Source organism: Rhincodon typus, chromosome 7 (assembly GCF_021869965.1).
Source record: "Rhincodon typus isolate 14 chromosome 7, sRhiTyp1.1, whole genome shotgun sequence".
NCBI classification, from domain to species: Eukaryota; Metazoa; Chordata; class Chondrichthyes; order Orectolobiformes; family Rhincodontidae; genus Rhincodon; species Rhincodon typus.
The window spans coordinates 16,148,566-16,168,686 of record NC_063338.1 but is presented as its reverse complement, the minus strand read 5'-3'; positions in this window follow the sequence as shown (position 1 = coordinate 16,168,686).

The window sequence follows — 20,121 nt, the reverse complement described above, 5'->3', positions numbered from 1 at the left end:
GTTCATCCAGCTCTATACCTTGTTATCTCTGAGTTTGGGCAAGAGACATGTTTCTGTTTATGCTTTCAAGACTACACAAGTACAGGTGTAAAGCCCAGTTTCGACCTTGGTCTGTGTGTGCTTATGGTAAAATAAGTATGTTGTGAGAGTCAAGGCTGAGAAAACCCCTAGTCATTCTTGCGCTGCAGGTAAAAAGAAAGGAAGTCTCTCCTTTTCTTTGTTAACAGGCAGAATGCAAGCGACATTGCAGTCAAAAAGAAACAGGACTTTAGCTGCTCTGCAAAGCCAAGCACCTCGAAATCAACTGCTCATCTATCAACATCAGTGCTACCAGTGTCACCCAAAATAACAGCCATATCATCTCATCATCTACCTGTCACGAGACTCAGAGACTGATCTGCATATCTTTTTAACTTTTTGTGGACTTAGTTCTTATTTCTAGTCTATGTGTATGTGTGCTGTGTTGTATTGTATTTATTTTGTGTTCAGTAACTAATACACTCATTCTTTTGTTAATTCAAAAAAGCCTGCTTAAATTTGGCTTCTTTTAATCTACAAATTTATTTGGTCTAGGGAAAAACGCATCCAGAAGGGAAGGATTCACAGAGTCATAGAGTCATACAGCCCAGAAACAGACCCTTTGGTCCAACCAGCCCATGCGGACCATAATCCCAAACTAAACCAGTCCCACCTGCCTGCAACTTGGCCCGTATCCCTCCAAACATTTCTTATTGTTGTACTTATCCAAATGTCTTTTTAATGTTGTAACTGTACCCACATCCACCATTTCCTTAGGAAGTTCATGAACCTCTCTCTGTGTAAAAATGTTGCTCCTCATGCCTTTTTTAAATCTTTCTCCTCTCACCTCAAAAATATGCCTCCTGGTCTTGAAATCCCCCACCCTAGGGAAAAGATACCTCTCATTCACCTGATCTATACCCCTCATGATTTTATAAACCTCTATCAGGTCGCCCCTCAACCTCCCATGATCCAGTGAAAAAAGTCCCAGTCTATCTATTCTCTCCTTACAATGCAAACCCTCCATTCCCGGTAACATCCTGGTAAATCTCTTCTGAGCCCCCTCCAGCCTAATAATATCCTTCCTATAACAGGGCAACCAAAACTGAACACAATGCTCCAGAAGCGGCTTCACCAATGTCCTGTACACCCTCAGTATTATGGCCCAACTCCTATTCTCAAAGGTCTGAGCAATGAAGGGCAATTTGCTAAATGCCTTTTTAACCACCCTATCTAAATGTGATGCAAACTTCAAAGAATTATATATCTGAACCCCCAGGTCATTCTGTTCGAAAACATTACCCAAGACCCTCCTTTCAATTGTATAAGTCCTGTCCTTGTTTGTTTTACCAAAATGCAATACCTCACATTTACCTAAATTAAACTCTATCTGCCACTCCTTAGTCCATTGACCTAATTGATCAAGATCTCTTTGTAATCTTAGATAACCTTCTTCAGTGTCCACTTTGGCACCAATCTTGGCGTCATTCACAAAATTACTGGTCATACCTTTTATATTCTGAACTAAATCATTTATATAAGTGACAAACAAAAGTGGACCCAGTACCGATCCCTGTGGAATGCCGCTGGTCACAGGCCTCCAGTCTGAAAAACAACCCTCTAACACCACCCTCTTGTCTCCTGCCATTGAGCCAATTTTGTATCCAATTGGCAAACTCACCCTGAATCCCACGTGATCCAACTACTAATTAGAATCCTTTTTACTTTAACCTTTTTGAAACCAAATGAGTGGCAGGTAAATAAAGAATTGGAACCAGCTCATGCCTCCTCATCTAGGAGCTTGACAATTTGGGGTAATCCTGTCTGCAACCATAATAAACTGGGAAACCTTGCCTGGGGCTTTTTGTAATATCAGTCTAAAATAGGGACAGAGGAATTTGGCCATGCATGCGTATAGATCTTTGAAAGTGGCAGGACTTATCAGAGTGTGGTTAGCAAAGTAAATATCCTTCAAAAATACAGGCATCAAGAACAAGGAGGAAAGTTATCCTGAATCTTTATAAAGCTGTGGTTAGGCCACAACGGAAATATTGTATCCTGTTCTGGTCGCCACACTTTGAGAAGGCTGTGAGACCGTTTTAGAGTGGAGCAGAGGAGATTTACCAGAATGGTTCCAGGGATAGCATTTTGGCAGCGAGGTTAGGTTGGAGAATGAATGGGGAAAGGAAGCGAATGTACTATTGCTAAGTTTACCGACTACACAAAAATAGGTGGGACGGCAAGTAGTGAGGATGACACAAAGAGGCTGAAGAGAGATGTCGAGGGTGGGCAAAAACTTGGCAGAAGGGATATAATGTGAGGCAATGTGAGATTATGCACTTTGGCAGGAAGTGTAGAGGAGCTGAATATTATTGAAAGAGGGAAATACTGCAAAAAGCTGCAGCACAGAAGGATTTGGAGTCCTCATGCATCAATCATAGCATACATGTTCAGTGAGGAAGAGGGAAGACAAATAGACATTGGCCTTTATTTCAAAGGGAACGGAGCTTAAAAGCAGGAGGTCTTGCTAAAACTATGTTGGACCACATATAGAATATTATGAACAGTTTTGGTCCCTTTATCTAAGAAAAGATACATTGGCATTGGAGGCAGCCCAGAGAACATTCATTTGGTTGATTCTGGTTATGGAAGGATTTTCTTATGAGGAGAGGTTGAATAGGTGGGCTCATTGGAGTTTAGAAGAATAAAAGGTGATCTTACTGAAACATGTAAGATTCGTAGGGGACTTGACAGAGGAGATGCTGAGAAGTTGTTTCCCCCTTGTGAAAGACCTCAGAGTAAGGGGTTGCACATTTAAGACAGAGATGAGGAGGGTTTTGTTTTCTCCCAGAGGACGCTGAATCTGTGGAATACTTTACCTCTGAGGAGTTGTCAAGACTGGGTTGTTCAAGGTTAACACTGACAGATTTTAATCAGTCAGGGAATGAAGGTTTCTGTAGATAAGCCTGGAAAATGGAACTGAGGATCTCATTGGCAGTGGGCTGAATGGTCAATGTCTGCTCTCCGGTCTAAAGTTGGGGTCCTTCTCCTTTGAAGATTGAAGATTTGATGGACGTGAATAGGATAATGATAATTTTAGAAAAGAAATACAAAGAAAATCAATTTAGCTGATGGTACAAGAACTAGGGAACCCAGATTTAAGGTTTGCGAATTCATGGATGAGCCAAATTGCCTTCTTCTGTGCTATTATGGATCTGTGACTTCAAAGAATGGTAGGTTCACCGAGCTGTCAGCAGCCAAAGTCTGGTTTACAGTAGGTGCTGTATCTATTGGTCTCAATATCATTCTGCATTCTAGAAGACTAACAACCTCAGATGGTCTCCTGTCTGAAGAACTAAGTTCAGACAGCATGGAAGGATTGCTAAATACAATGAACAGCTTACTCAGCGAATCACTTCTTAAATGAATGGGAAGAATCGTGATCTATCATGTTAAGATGACAGCCCAACACATAGAATCATAGAATATGATTCAACACATCTTGTGTTCATGAAAATTTAGAGCTATGTAGGCATGTTGACTTCTGGTGACAGGCAATGTAGCATTATTGAGCATCTAACCTGGATATCACATTTTGTTTTATTCCTCAGTCCACTCCCTGTCAGTCACGTTCTTTGTCCAATGGCACAAGTAATAACACTAGTGTTATGGCCATGTAAGAAGTCTTTCCTCAAAGAGATTCATGTGCCAAGAATTTGTGTGGGCAAAGGTAGTCTCCTTTTAATTTGCAAGTGTTTCACTTAAAAAGTAACAGGCAGCAAAACTTTAGTATAAAAGAAGATAAAGCTTAAATTATAACAAAACAGCTGCTGTCATTATTCCAATAAAAATAATAAAATAATTAACTAAGATTAATTTTACAAAGATTAAAAGTAGGTATAGATAAAAGATGAAGATAAGATCAATCTGTAAGATCATTACAGGTCTGTTACTTCTCAAAGTTTCTTTTTTCAAAACAAAGGAGTTGAACCTTGAAGTCAGATTCAGCAGCTGTGATGGCTTCTGTAGTCAAATAGTTGGTGTTTGCCTGTACGGGTGGACTCAGAGGGCCATCAGGTTTTGGAAGGGAGAAAAGGTTTCTTGTTCCTCACCAGCTCTGTGTTATGGCTCTTAAAGATTGCCTGGGGGCTTCAGAACAGCAGTTGATTTCTGTCAATTTCCTCTTCATGCCCCCTTGGCCAAGGGAAGCAACGTCCTAGTGGTATTATGGCTGGACTGTTAATCCAGCAACCCAGTTAATGTTCTGGGTACCCGGGTTCAAATTCTGCCATAGCAGATGGTGAAATTTGAATTCAATAAATATCTGGATGACCATGAATCCATTGCCGATTGTCAGAAAATCCCATTTGGTTCACCAATATCATTGAGTTAAAGAGTCATACAGCATGGAAACAGTCTAACCAGTCTATGCTGAACATAATTCTATACTAAACTAGTCCCAACTGCCTGCTCCTGGCCCCTGTCTCTCCAAACCTTTCCTACTCATGTACTTATCTAAATGTCTTTTAAACATAATTGTACTTGCATCCACCACTTCCTCAGGAAGTTCATTCCACACGCATACCATCCTCTGTGTAAAAAATTTGCGTCTTATGTCTTTTTTAAATCTCTCACCTCTCACCTTAGAAATGTGCGTCCTGGTCTTGAAACCCCCATCCTAGGGTAAAGACAACCACCATTACCTCTATCTTTACCCCTCATTGTTTTATAAACTTCTATAAGGTCACCTCTCAACCTCCTACGCTCCAGTGAAAAAAGTCCCAGCCTATCCAGCCTTTCTTTATAACTCAAATCTTCCATACCCAGCAACATCCTGGCAAATCTCTTCTGAACCCTCTCCAGCTTAATAATATCCTTCTTATAGCTAAGTGACCTTAACTGCACACAGTACTCCAGAAGAAGCCTCACCAATGTCCCCTACAACCTCAACATGACGTCCCAACTCCTATACTCAAAGGACTAAGCAATGAAGGCAAGCGTGCCAAACATGTTTTTAACCACCCTGTCTATATTGGATGCAAGCATCAAAGAATTATGTACCTGCACCCCTAGGTCCCTCTGTTCTAAAACACTACCCAAGGCCCTACCATTAATTGTAAAAGTCCTGCCCTTGTTTGTTGTACCAAAATCCAATACCTGGCATTTATCCAGATTGAATTCCATTTTCCAGTCCATTGACCCATTTGATCAAGATCCCTTTGTAATCTTAGAAAACCTTCTTCACTGTGTACTATACCACTAATTTTGGTGTCATCTGAAAACTTATTAACATGCCTCCTATATTCCCATCCAAATCAGTTATATAAATGACCAACAAAAGAGAACCCAGAACCGATCCCTGTGGAACACCGCTGGTCACAGGCTTCCAGTCCAAAAAGCAACCCTCCACCATTACTCTGTCTTCTGCCGTGAAACCAATTAGATATCCAATTGGCAAGCTCCCCCGAATCCCCGTGACCTAACCTTACTAATTACTCTACCGCGTGGAAACTTGTCAAAGATTTTTGCCTCTCTAAATGTCTGTAAATCCTATCTTTTATAGCCAGTGCCAACAGCTCACCTACAACTGAAGTCAGACTGACAGGTCTATAGTTCCCCGGTTTCTCCTTACAACCTTTCTTAAACAAAAGGTACAACATTAGCCACCCTTCACTCATCAGGCACTTCACCCGTAGTTATAGATGATGCAAATAATGTCCTTTAGGGAAGGAAACTTGTCATTCTCCAGACCCACAGCAATGTGGTTGACTCTTAACTGCCCTTTGGGCAATAAAAACAGGCTTAGCCAGCAACGTCCTCACTCTGTGAATGAATATATTTTAAAAAAATAATGGGCTAGATTTTCAAAGGTGTGACAACCTCTCTCAGCTTGCTACCTCACCCCTTCTCATTTACGAGAGATGGGAGCTGTACATTTCTGACAGGATAAAAAGGCACAGCTGTATTTCCATTCTGAAAGTGGTCTCATTGACCAGAGTTCTTGGGAGAGGACAAACGATGACCCCTTTCACAGCAAGTGAGCTGCTAAATTCTGAAATTTAAATCATAGACAGCCTCTTTTTACAGCTGATGTCAAATGGTGAGCGTATAAGGTAAATGTGAGGTTGGGAGGGTACGGTGCCAGATGGGGATGGTGCCAGGTAAATAGACTGCCAGCTGTGTAGAGGGTAGGGTAGGATGTCAAGTCTGGGGATGTAGTTGGGGATGTGTGAGGTAAGTGTGGGGTCGGTTGACCAGTTACTCAGCAGTCGGTCTATGTAATTAATGATCTAACTTTTCCTGCGTAACTATTATTAATTTCATCAGAACTTTCTGACTTTCAGATGGATCCAGGCTTAGGAGAATTACCCAGGTGGAATCTACAATTTCCCAGGCAATTCCTTCGGAGTGTACTACAATGAGTATTCCATGGGGACCCCATGCACAATTCCCAATAATCTGAAATAACTTGTGTCTGGCTATTGGAAAATCCGGGCCAGTAGTTTTCAGAGTCCTTCAAGGGAGGTTTTGCACAGAATGGCTGTTCTCAGCCAGGCGTATGCAGTTCAGAACTCCAATAAATCTTTGTTCCAAATTCACATTGTCATCATTTTGAAGCAGCTTCCCGTCTCCTTGCCATTAATCTCAAAACCTATGACTTTTCACATCTTTAGAAGATTGAATGGATATCCCTAGAGGAGTTTTACTTTTTTAATGACTCTGTGATCCGTTATTTAGATAACAGAGTCTGACAAACCTTAAACCAAGAAGAAAGAGCCAAGATATCTGTACCTCCATTTTCAAAAAAGGTTTTTAAATTCAACTTAAAGGATTGTGAGAGAATAAAATGTACTTTTAAAAACAGCTGTCCTTAAAATCTATAATATCATAATGGTCCAACGTAACACTAGGTAGAGCATTCACATGTATCCAGCTGATGAAAAATCCCAGGAGTAATTTAGAAGCACAGCAACCAATTTGTGCATAGTAAGCTCCTACAAGGAGCAATGTAATGATGGCCGGATCATTCATTTTATTGATGTGGGTTGCGGGGTGAATTTTGTCCAGGACATTTGTTATAAAGTGGAGGTTGACACCACCACCCCCCCCGAGAACTAAAACCAAAATACACAAAGAGAAGCACCTCACCTTATATAGGAGCATGAAAATTGGTGTAACCTGCCTTTCAGAACTTCTAATGGTTAAAAATAAACCCTGACACTCACTTTAAAAATCAACAATTTATTTATCTAACTCTAACAGTGAACAAATTAACTAAACTATTAACAAATTGAATAAACCTCTTCTAACTACTAACTATTCCTGAATAAGGCAAGATTCTAATGGTATGCTGTTCCAATAAATACAAGATTCACTTATATAAAATAAAAAACATACAACTTATTCTCTTGAAATTACAGCCAGGTTATGTGTCTTCTGGAATGCTCTGTGCCTTCTCCATCAATTCTTCTGTCAGGAATATTAATGAGTTGTGCTGTAGGCATCATTGATGTTTAGATGGTGTTTTCTCTAACACATAGAAGAGGCTGTGAGAGCCAGTGATTCTCTCTTGAGAGCTGAGGGCTGTTAGCTCTTGCAGATGGTAGCTAGCTCTGGGGCTTTGTCCAAATGCCCCCTTCTTTTATCCCCTTGATGACATATCAATATTTCTTACAATAGGATTGGTCCTATGTTGTCAAAACCATCAGATTTAAATTTAATGGGTTTTTGGTATCTAAGTGCCTGGTTCAAATTGATTGGCTAAATTCAAAACTGTTGCCTTTGTAAAAACTGCTGTCTGGCCTGCTAACTGTATGGCCTTTCAATATAAATGTTTCAACTTGGGTGCTCTCTGTGTACTTGCAAACTTTCAAGCTGCTACTCATGGACATCCATTTTAAATCTCTAAGCACAGTAAAAGCACATGATCTTTTAAAGGGACCACACACTGCTTCTCCCCCCTCTAGCATTTTACAAACACTAAATTCTAACTTCTTGCCTCCCAATCCACAAGTACGCTATCCGACTTTGCAACACATTGGAGAGATCTCCTCTATGCTTCCACAAAACCATGGCATGGGCGCTTTTACACCCACCTAAGAGAACAAAAAGGCTCTTAGTTTAATGCGTCATCCAAGAAACAGTGCAGTGCTCTCTCAGTACTGCAATGGAATATCAGCCTGGATTTAATGCTCAGGTTTTGAACACACAACCTTTCAATTCCAAGACAAAGGCCACGATCTCTGTGTCATTGCTGACACTTGCGTTCATAACGGATTGTTAACTTTAAAATGTGTGTTCAGTTTGGTATATCTGAGTGTTGTCCTCTACAGATAGAATAAAACCATTGTATTGGGTAGCAAATAACATGTGTGTGTGCAGAGGGTAAGCTAGCTGCTGGAGTTAGGTAGCTAATGGTTGGGTAGTGACAAGGTTACTAGACCAGCAATCTCAGTGCTGACATCCTGACATCATGGAATCCAATTCCTCCAGTGGTGAAACATAATTAATTTAAAAGACACGTGTAATTCATAGTAAATCAGGAATTGGAAGTTGGTCTCAGTAATGACGAGCATGAAACTATCATTGATTGTCATAAAAACCAATCTGGTTCATTAACACCTATCAAGAAAGGAAATATGCCATTCTCCCCTATATAGCTGACATGTAACTCTAGATCCATAGCAATGTTGTTGATTCTTAACTGGCCTCTGAAATGGTCCAGAAAACCTCTCCAAACACAAACAATTAACAGTGAGCAACAAATGCTAGCCCACATCCCATGGGAAAAGATGTGTTTTGGGAGTAGGTTCATGTGTAGCATAATTTCTGGCATTGAGTTGAGCTGAATGGCTTGGCCTGTGCTGTAAATTCTATGATTTACAAGTTATGTTGCATTAGAAAGAAGAGAGACTGGTTTGATTAGGACTACATTTGGTGGAGTTTAGAAGAATGAGGGGGCGTACTCATAGAAACCGATACCATTCTGGCAGGACTAGACAGGGTAAATGTTTCCAATGACCAGGGGGTCGAGGACCAGGGATCACACTCCAAAGATACAGGGTAGGCCATTCAGGACTGAGGTGAGGAGACATTTCTTCATCCAGAGAGTGGGGAGCCTGTGGAATTCTCCACCACAGAAAGCAGCTGAGGCTAAAACATTGAATGTTTTAAAGAAGGCCTTAGAGACAGTTCTCGGGGCTGAGGGAATCATGGGGTATGGGGAGAAAGTGGGAATAGGAGACTGAGTTAGATGATCAGCCATGATCATCTCAGAGTGAGCAGAACCTCTGACATTCCTGTTTATATCGGTCAGCCAGGGCTCCCCGATTGGACCAGATTACCAGCCCCAGTCAGGGAACTCATATTCTATGAGGTCCATCTGGCTGACCTCGTTACAGTCAGTATAATATTGAATGGCAGAGCAGGCTCGTAGGGCTGAATGGACTACTTCTGCTCCTATTTTCTATGTTTCTATGTCTACTAGCAGGATCCTTACCTTTCCAGTTCAGCACTCTTGTACAAAACAGAGCGTCAGGATGTGATGGAGATATGGAAAACACGACACAACACCACCACCGGAGCACGCACAGTTAGCCTTCTGAACGACTCTTTTTCAGACTTCATGCAAGAATTTGAATCCTTAATGAAGAGACTAAAGCACTGAGGACTAAGAAACTGCCTGTATTTTTTTCACAGCAGAAGGGAAAGATCAGATATACCTTTGGCAAGACCAGTCACATGAACAGTTCCCAACATCTGTGGCACGTTGCCTTGAGCCACATTGATAATTATAGGCTTCCTGCCCGCCAACCTCCTATGGTTCGTTCTGTCTACTCATCCGGATATCACACACAGCGTGAGAGGAAGTGTTACACACATAGTATATTATTAACAAATACCTCAATGGCATGACTGTTTGCACAGGCTATTTAGCCCAGCATGTGTTTCCTGCTCTACTCACTCTGGCTGCAGGCTACTAGTCTATATGTTAATGGACTTATTGCTGAGTGCAGCGGGAGTCCTGTGGGGCTACTTACACTTGAACTGGCAACTTCTGGATTGCTTTCAATCCTGCAATCAGCTTGAACTCAACCTGAATCATTGTGCCTTTGAAAAAGCTTCTATCTTTGTGTTCACATTCTGCCAGTGCTGAAAGGTTACCAAGGAGGCAGCACTTCAGCTCCAGGGCGAGACTGGAGAAACAGAGACCGTTCTGCTCAGTACTCCAGCTGCGGCTCAGTGGTTAGCACCGCTGCCGCTCTGTTGGAAGGTTTTGGGTTCAAGTCCCACTTGAGGAACTGAATGCAAAAAGCAAAGCTGATTCTCTGAGAGAGTGCTGCACTGTTTGAGGTTCTGCCTGATGTTGCCTATCATCTCATATATGTTAATCTATACAGCATATACCACAGATAGTCAGAATCTTCTTAGTGATATGTCTGAAGTTTATTTACAATATTAACAATTTACAAGGCTACAATACCACAGGCGTACAGACATACTCTGGATTTTATGCTTAATGACGTTAGTGCACATTACACACAGAGCTGACTGACTAAACATAGGAACATAGAAAATTGAGCCTGCACCACCATTCAATATGATCATGACTGATCATGCAATCTCAGTATCCCATTCGCTTTCCCTCCATACCCCTTGATCCCTTTAGCCACAAGGGCCACATTCAGCTCCCTCTTGAATATATCTAACAAACTGGCCCTGACAGCTTCCTGTGGTAGAGAAGACAACACTGACTCTATTACTCTGAGACCTGAAGGCAAGGTGGTACCTTTATAGCAGAACGCCTTGTTGAGATGTCATTAAACTTTCTTAAAGGTACAGGCCTGAGTGATCGGTAATCCCTCCGAAAATACCATCTTTTGGTCAGATAGTTCAAAGAAGTAGAGATGTTGCATTTTGGGTCACCTGTTCAATATTCATTCCTCAATCACACAAAATAAAAAGACCATCTGGTCATTATCATGTTGTGGTTTGTGGGAGTTTGTTATGCACAAATCTGCTGCTGCAATTCACTTATTATAACAGCAACCACAGGAAGGTACTTCATAGGCTGTAAAGTGCTCTGTGATGTCCAGTGGATATGCAAGGCACCACATAAATGCAAATTCTTGAAGAAGAACATTTTGCAGGATTATGGGGAAAGGGTGGTGAAGTGGGACTGACTGGACAACATTTTAAAAGAGCCAGCACAGGCATAATGGGGTTGAATGGCCTCCCGCTGTGATGAGACTTAACGATTTTTGGATTGGGGAGATATAGGATTAATTTCACTGCGCTTTAATTCCCCCTGATGTATAACTGTAACATTTAGGATTTGGAAGTCACAGGTTACACATGGAAGATGGTCAAGAAATTAAGAATGAGTTTAAGGTGATTTATTAAGAAGAAAGGGTTTAGGTATGGAACATAAGCTAAAGGCAGAAAAGACATACCACCTGTAACAGCGTTGTGGAGTCATACAGCATGGAAACAGACCCTTTGATCCAACATACATTACCATTGAGTGTGTAAGTCCTGCTCTGATATGCCTTACCAAAATGCAGTACCTCTCATTTATCCATATAGACAGGGTCCACTGCTCAGGTGACACCAGATTAGACAAAGGGATGGATAAAACAGACCTTCATGAATAGAAATGTCTTCCATTTTCATCTTGTCTTCCTGAGCTCATCAAAATGTTAGGCTGAAGCCCAGCATGCTTCACTTTGAAATATTCCCCACTGTCCAAAGTCTTCTCGAGATAACCAAAGTGTTATTAGGCTGGAGCCAGCATTGGTCCACTTCAAGAAGCTCTGTTTGGTCCAAAGTTGGATTTCCCTGGAGAGTTTGTTTCTATCTTATTGTTGAGAGATTTAAGCCAATCATTTTTTGATTGTCCATTGGCTGTTGCTGATAGTGCTTGTACTCCTGCCCCCAGATCTGCTGTCAGGGGACATCAGGCTCATCTGTCTTACAGTCTCTTCACATGTCCACTCTTTCCCAGCTACAACCACTCTGTGAGATCCCCTCTTTCTGGTGACCTCCATTTTACCCTCTAGAAGACCCTTCCAGCTCTGTTTAGATGGCTGAAATACTGACATTTCCTGGATGTCACTTCTTATTGAGTTGTCATTTGTTTGTCCAGTTCATCCTTTTGACCAACTGGCTATTGATGAGGGATGGTTATTCAAAGTGATCCCTTCTGTTTTTGTTGGAAGCGGATGAAGCCTTCTTGTGGATTGTGGCATCATGTTCAATTCTCACACACTTTATTTACATGTGAGTCACCAGCTCTGGTCCCACCCCACTATCAGAATGAACAATATCTTGCTTCTTGCTAAAGGCAGTCCTTGGCTGAGCTAATGCCTTAGCTGTCTTTTGTTTGCCAGCTCAAGAAGCATCCTGAGAGGGAGAGAGAGAGAGAGAGACAAAGCTATACCTGATTGATTGATTGATTGTTGTCACATGCACTGAGATACAGTGAAAAGTGTTGTTTTGCGTGCTTTACAGGTAGATTGTACCATACAAAGTGCATGAGGGTAGCAGAACAGAGTGCAGAATACAGTGTTACAGCCGTAGAGAAAGTGCAGAGAGAGAGAGAGTGAGATCAGAATTAACATTTGAGAGGTCCGCACAAAAGTCTGATAACAGCGGGGAAGAAGCTGTTCTTGAAACTGTTCATACATGTATTCAAACTTTTATATTTTCTGCCCAACGGAACAGGGTGGAAGAGAATATAACAGGGGTGGGAGAGGTCTTTGATTATGTTGGCTGCTTTTCTGAGGCAGTGTGAAGTTTAGACAGTCAGTAGAGGGAAGGCTGGTTTGCGTGATGGACTGGGCTGGACATGACTCTCTGTAATTTCCTGTGGTCTTGGGAAGAGCAGTTGCCAAACCATGTCGTGGTTTATCCAGAAAGGATGCTTTCTATGGTGCGTCTATAAAAATCAGTAAGAGCCTTTGTGGACAAGTCGAATTTCCTTAGCTTTCTGAGAAGGTAGAGATGCTGTTGTGCTTTCTGGACCGTTGTGTTGACGTGGGTGGACCGGGACAGATTGTTGGTGATCATCACTCCTAGGAACTTGATGCTCTCAACCTATAATATTCAGTAAATTTCTTAGCTGTTCATAATAGTTACTGTATAGCAATTTCCTCTCTTTCAGTAGGAAATGCCCTTTTCGACTTCTCATAATTTATTCTAACTAATCCAGTTACTTCTAAACTATTAATTCATTTCCCTAATTTCTTTATCAAACACCAATGGTGACACATTAAAGCGGCACAAATTATTAAAATCATCAAAAAACAAACATCAAAGATAAATGTAAAATCTTTTCAAGGAATACACGCTAACCACTAAACTACGTTCACATTTCCCAACCAACAGATCATCGCAAAACATTCTAAATGATTGCCAAATCATTTGTTTCAAACAACGGTTCATGCATGGACTTTAAAGATTTGCCAGTACTCAGTGCGCCTGCATCTACCTTGTGGATGTTTTCCAAATTCAGATGCCAAATCAATCTACACGTTCATGATACTCCCTCTCATAGATAACCTGCACTGTCACCTCCATTCTGATTATCTTAAATTCAGTTTCTCTTTGGAATGAATGTCAATGCCTCAACATTTTGAAATGTCTCATTCCCTATGCCGCGTGCATCTTTTCATGTCTCGCTGTTTGTCGAGCAGCTGAATGTATCTGGAACTTGTTCTTCAGTGCTACTTCACTAGGCCCTTCAACACATTTATTTACTCCGTGCATAACTGATCAGTTCTGCACTTGCCTAGTGGCCTCCCATTACTATGCCCCACATGTTCCATCTGATGCCAGACATTCATGACTTGCAGATAATCATCTCAGTATACCATGAGGGTGTCTATCTGTCGATCTTTGCTTATCTTTCTATCCCATTTTCTTTGGATTGATGCCTGACTATCTAACACTGTCTTCTTAGAAGATTCATACGCAAAGATTCAAACATCTCCAAGAGAAAAGTATCAGTTTATTGGGCTCAGCTACACTTTCTGAATTTCACTGGTCTGTACGTGATCCTGTTGGATCTATACCCAGGTGATACATTTTGATTTATCCACAGGATGTGGGCGTAGCTGGCTGGTTTAGTACTTATTGATATTTCTTCCTGTGGAGAAGCTGGTGGTTAACTGCCTGTAGTTCATGCAGTGTATGTACAGGCGCAGCAATGTTAGAAAAGGAATTCCGAGATGTGGACCGAACAACGGTCAAGGAACAGCAATAACCATCCCAAGTCGGGATAATGTGTGGCTCGAAGGCTATATTTTCAGCTATTGCAGGGGTGATGGTGCTCCCACGTATCTGCTCCCCTTGTCCTTCCTGCTGGCAGAGGTCATGGGTTGGAAGGCGTTGTGGTTGGAGGCTTTCATGAGTTGCTGCATTGATACAATACAGGAAGATGAAAGCAGGCCCTATCACTTGATAGTGAACGTGGCTCTCCACGTTGCATACTACAATTCAGCTGAACCTCTCCTTCTCTTTCATCCATTTATCTCCTACCCAATCCTCACTCTATCCCTTCCCCTGTAAACTCCCACTCTCGTTTGAATACACCAGGATGTAAAATGGGTGTGAATCAGTAGGTGGGTCAGTGGTGTCCTCCCCATGATGAATTTTATCCGGAGCCCTCTAGTTTCTCACGTCTACCTCGATTAAATCTGACTCAGGAAGACCCATAGATGGCCTCTTCACCTCACTGCTCACTGAGGCGCTGCAATGAACGATTAATGCCCACGTAAGGGTCTTGATCCCATCGCGGCTGGGTTAATCCAGCGACAGGTAAGTGAGGGGTGCTTGTTTGCCAGTGGGATCCATGCTGAGGAGTAAGGGAGGTCCCTCTTTTGAGGACATTCAGTTCCTGGTCGAGGAAACTGGCATCAGGAAGTTGGGGGTGAGCTGCTACTGACACTGCCCATCACACACCTCCCCCCAGAACCCCTTTCCTACATTCCCCACACCCCCCACGACCCCTCCCTCGCCATACCCGCCTCTGTCCAGGGATCCAGCAATGAACTCGACTGGGTGTCATATCTCGCCAGTGACGCTGCCAATCAATAAAACTGTTGGCTTCTGACTGGTTGGTAGCTCTCAGTGGGTGGGGCATCTGTGAAGGCACGCTGCTGGAAGTGCCCGCCTGGCACACGATATGGTAGGTCTTTCAAGCTGGTGGCCCATCACCTCCATAAGATGCTGCCCAGGGTAGACGACTGATCTCCAAAAGAAAATCTTTGTGTTTAAATTGTGAGCCTTTCACCATGCGTTCTGACAGGTACTGCATGTTTAACAGTCTTCAATCAGGGTAGCTTTGCAACTTTTAGTGTGAAATGAGATGCTGTAAAAATGTATTCAAAGGAACATGTTAATGCAGAGCCAGTTTCGGCGATGGTAATTAGAAATCTCTGTAAGATTGCAATTGAAAGACTAGAAAACATCGACTCTGGTTCCCCCCTTTCATGAAAATCCGTTTACGCTCCCCCACAATTGGGTGGCACGGTGGTTCAGTGGTTAGCACTGCTTCCTCACTGTGCCAGGGACCCGGGTTCGATTCCACCCTCAGGCAACTGTCTGAGTTTGCACGGTCCCCCACTGCCTGTGTGGGTTTCCTCCGGGTGCTCGGGTTTCCTCCCACAGTCCAAACACCTGCAGGTTAGGTGGATTAGCTGTGCTAAATTGCCCCGTAGTGTTCAGGGATGCGCAGCTAGGTGGAATAGACATGGTAGATGCAAAGTTACAGGGATAGGATGGGGAGGTGGGTCTGGGTGGGTTGCTTTTCGGAGAGTTGGTGTCGACTTGATGGGCCAAATGGCCTGCTTCCACATTGGGTGGATTCTATGATTCTACAGCAATGCATTTGGGAGCTGATGATTTCTGAGAGTGGCAGGGGTAAGGCCAGGGCAGCGATTAATTAGTGGATGCTTTGCTGGATAGATAAAAAAGATCATGGAGACCCAGTGTAATTGTAGCGTGTGTATGTTTGTGTGTGACTCATGCCTACGACTGCCTGTGCGCTTAAGTCCAGTGATCATGTTGTGCCAGAGATAGAAAGAACTGCCGGTGCTGGAATCAGAGATACCACAGTGTGGAGCTGGAGGAACACAGCAGGCCAGGCATGCATCAGAGGAGCAGGAAAGCTGATGTTTCGGATGTTTTCTGAAGAAGGGTCCAGACCCGAAACGTCAGCTTTCCTGCTCCTTTGATGCTGCCTGGCCTGCTGTGTTCATCCAGCTCTACACCTTGTTATTTCAGATTCTCCAGCATCAGTAGTTCCTACTATCCCCAATTCAGGAATGTCCTTTGTGGAAAGAAGTCTTACTGTCCTTACCTAATCTGGCCTACCTGTGACTCCAGACCCACACCGATGTAGTTAACTCTTAACTGCGCTCTGGGCAAGGAGGGACGGATAATCACTGCTGACCTAGCCAGTGACACCCACTGACCCAATATAAAAAGATGGAGGGAAACCCCAGGCCAAAGACCCTTCAATCGCCATCTTTGCAAGCTGTAGAAAACTGAATGGTCCCTGACCTGGGGGTTTACAGACCCTGCTGTCAGGTTGAAATGGGGGTCACAGGGCAACAATGCGTCATTGTGATCTTACTGGGAGCAGCTTCTTGAGGAATCAGTGTCGCTCCCCTCTCTCTCCTACCACCCCCCACCTCGCCCCCAGTGGAGGGTAATGGGTGGGCACCCTCTGCTGGAGGTCTGGCAACTTCAAAAGCTGCAACGGATTTTCAGCATGGGAGAGGTCACTTCAAAATGGGGTCGGGGGTTGCTGTTAGCCTATCTCCCAGCCTTTCAGCAGGTTCTGCAGCCACGGCGAGTGAAGGATGGGGGGGAAAACACCGCTGTACACAGTGGGCAGCAGCTAGTGACTGCTGCGGGACACAGGCAGGCAGGGAAGGTCCCTTAGTGCAGGCTCTGCCTCCTCCCACAAACCCCACCCCGACTGCCCTCAGTCTATCTCCCAGACCTGGGCATCAGGGGTCCCTACTGTCCTCAGATGAGGGGCTGTAGGTTGACTGGAGAACCCCAGTCTGCCCCTTTTAATCAGTGTCTCTTCATGAGCCAGCCACATCGCCCCCACCAATTCCACCCCGTCCCACACAAAAAGGCAGGGAAACAAAACATTTGTGTGGTTTGGGTCTGCTTCTGATCCCTGTGGAGTCTGAAAGTGCTGTCCTCACTGTTTATTGTACAAGTGCCAGATTTTAAACTACAAAATACAGCAGCTGGTGTATTATGTATAAAATAATACTCATGGTGATTTACAACAGCTTCAAGTAGTTTGAAACACTATCACCAGAAACTGTAAATATTTGATAAACAAAATGAACTGAAGCCAAGAAGTTATGCTTATACAATAGTGGTGCACAGCATTCAGTACTTGAGAATGCTGTCCCACAGTTAAACAGGCTACTGGAGCTCTCACTGTTCACTTACCTTGAACCAAGATGCCAAGTAGTTCCCAGACATCATTCATGATGACTCCTTCACTGTACTGGAGTCTAGCTTTTCCAAATCCACTTGAAACTTCTGCTACTGTTGGCTAACAGTGTTTACTAAATGATTAAAGATAGCAAAGAAAACTGCCTTCCAACTGCACTCGACAAGAAATGTTAATGTTTTCACAGAGACCTAAAATTATATCTCACAAAAAATACTCATACTGATTCTCGCAGACATAGGCATTCTTAAACTCGACCACACACAGACTCATACACACACACACACACACACACACACACACACACACACAGACCCTTCCATGCGTACTAATTCACATATACTTGCATGCACACACACACACTCACTCTCTCACCCAGGTACTCATGCACACATACTCACAGGCACACACACACACTCACAGGCGCACACATACACATGCACAGGCACACACACACACATACATACTAATTCACACAAAAACAGACAAACACACACACCCACACATACTCAGCTATGCACAGACACAGATACACATGCACGCACACACACACGCACACGCACACACATTAATTCACATAAAAACAGACAGACATACACAAACAGACACACTTACCCACACACATGCATACCCCCACACACACAGACACACATATTACACATTTGCCCACAAACACTCAGACTCATCTACATGCTGTCACTTACACACACTGACAGGCAGACTCACAGGCAGACACACACACACACACTCACTCACTCACACAAAAACAGACACACACATACCCATGAACACACACATTTACCTACTCACATGTATACTCAAACGCACATGAACACACATGACATGTTCACTCACAAACACTCAGACTCATCCATATGCTGTCACTCATATAATGCATAGAAACATGCACATATACACATACAAATACTCTGCCACCCAAACGTATGCACATGCACATGCACACAAATTCATGCACACACACAAACACACCCACACGCAAATAGACAAACAAACACATACATTCATACTTACAAACAGGTAAAGTCACCCACATCTACACAGACACATACACACACACTGACTCACTCACACACATATACACACAATTAGATAGTCACCCACACATATACACACAAACACAGACACTCACACACTCACCTGCACACATATACACAGACACACACACTCACGCACACACTAATACACAGACACACACACACATTCAGCCACACAGACACACACACACACCAACACTCTCACACACACACACAAAACCATACACTCACCCACACACAATCAGATACTCACCCACACAGACACACACAAGCACAGACACACACAAACACAGACACTCACACATACACACATAAACACTCACACTTACCCAGACACTGTCACTCGGATAATCCATAGATGCATGTACACACATGCCCGCACACAGAATAAATTGGGCAGATTGAGCGTGTACTCAGTGGAGTTTAGATGAAAGACAGGTGATCTTGAGGCCTGGAAGGGTGAATGCTGGAAGGATGGTTCCCTTTGTGGGAGAGACCAGAGTTAGGGGACACAGTTTAAAAACCAGGGCAGAGATGAGGACAAATCTTTCAGAAGGTTGTGAGTCTGGACTTCTCAGCCCCAGTGGGAAACACAGGCTGGCTGGTTGAATATTTTTAAGGCTGTGTAGATAGTTTCTTATTGACAAGGAAGTCATAAGGTATCACAGGTAGACATGAAAGTGAACTTGAGGCCAGAATTTGAATGACAATGATCTTATCAAATGGTAGAGCAGGCTCAAAGGGCAGAACAGCCTATTCCTGCTCCTAATTCATATTTTTCTAAGTGTGCAGAGCCCAAAAACATGTAGCCACATAGCCACACGCGAACCATACATCCACACGCATAGTGCACACATACACACTGCAAACACACACAAAACCCTACATACATATGCCAAACCAACATGCATGCAGTACATATACAGTACACTCTGTGATATACACGCATGCCACACATGCAAACATGCCCTAAACACACACAGGCTGCACACAAATACATGCACACAGTTTTAAGGAGAGGCTGTCTAGGCTGGGACTTTTTTCGCTAGAGCGTAGGTGGTTGAGGGATGACCTTATAGAATTTCATAAATTCATGAGGGGTATAGATAGGGTGAATAGTAAAGGTCTTTTCCCTAGAGTGGGGAAGTTCAAAACTGGGAGGCATATTTTTAAGGTGAGAGGAGAAAATTTTAAAATGGACAAGAGGGGCAATGTTTTTACACAGAGAGTGGTTCGTGTGTCAAATGAACTTCCCGAGAAAGTGGTGGATGCAGGTACAATTACAACATTTAAAAGACATTAAAAGACAGGTACATGAACAGGAAAGGATTGGAGGGATATGGTCACGCACAGGCAGGTGGGACTAGGTTAGTTTGGGAAACTTGGTCATTGTGGCCGAGTTGGACTGAAGGATCAGTTTCTGCACTGCATGACTCTATGACTCTGTGACATACATTAACACACATGCTGTACACAAGGACGTGCACACTCACACACACACATGCTGTATTAAAAAATGTGCACACACACTGACACACATGATGTACACAAATACATGCACACTCA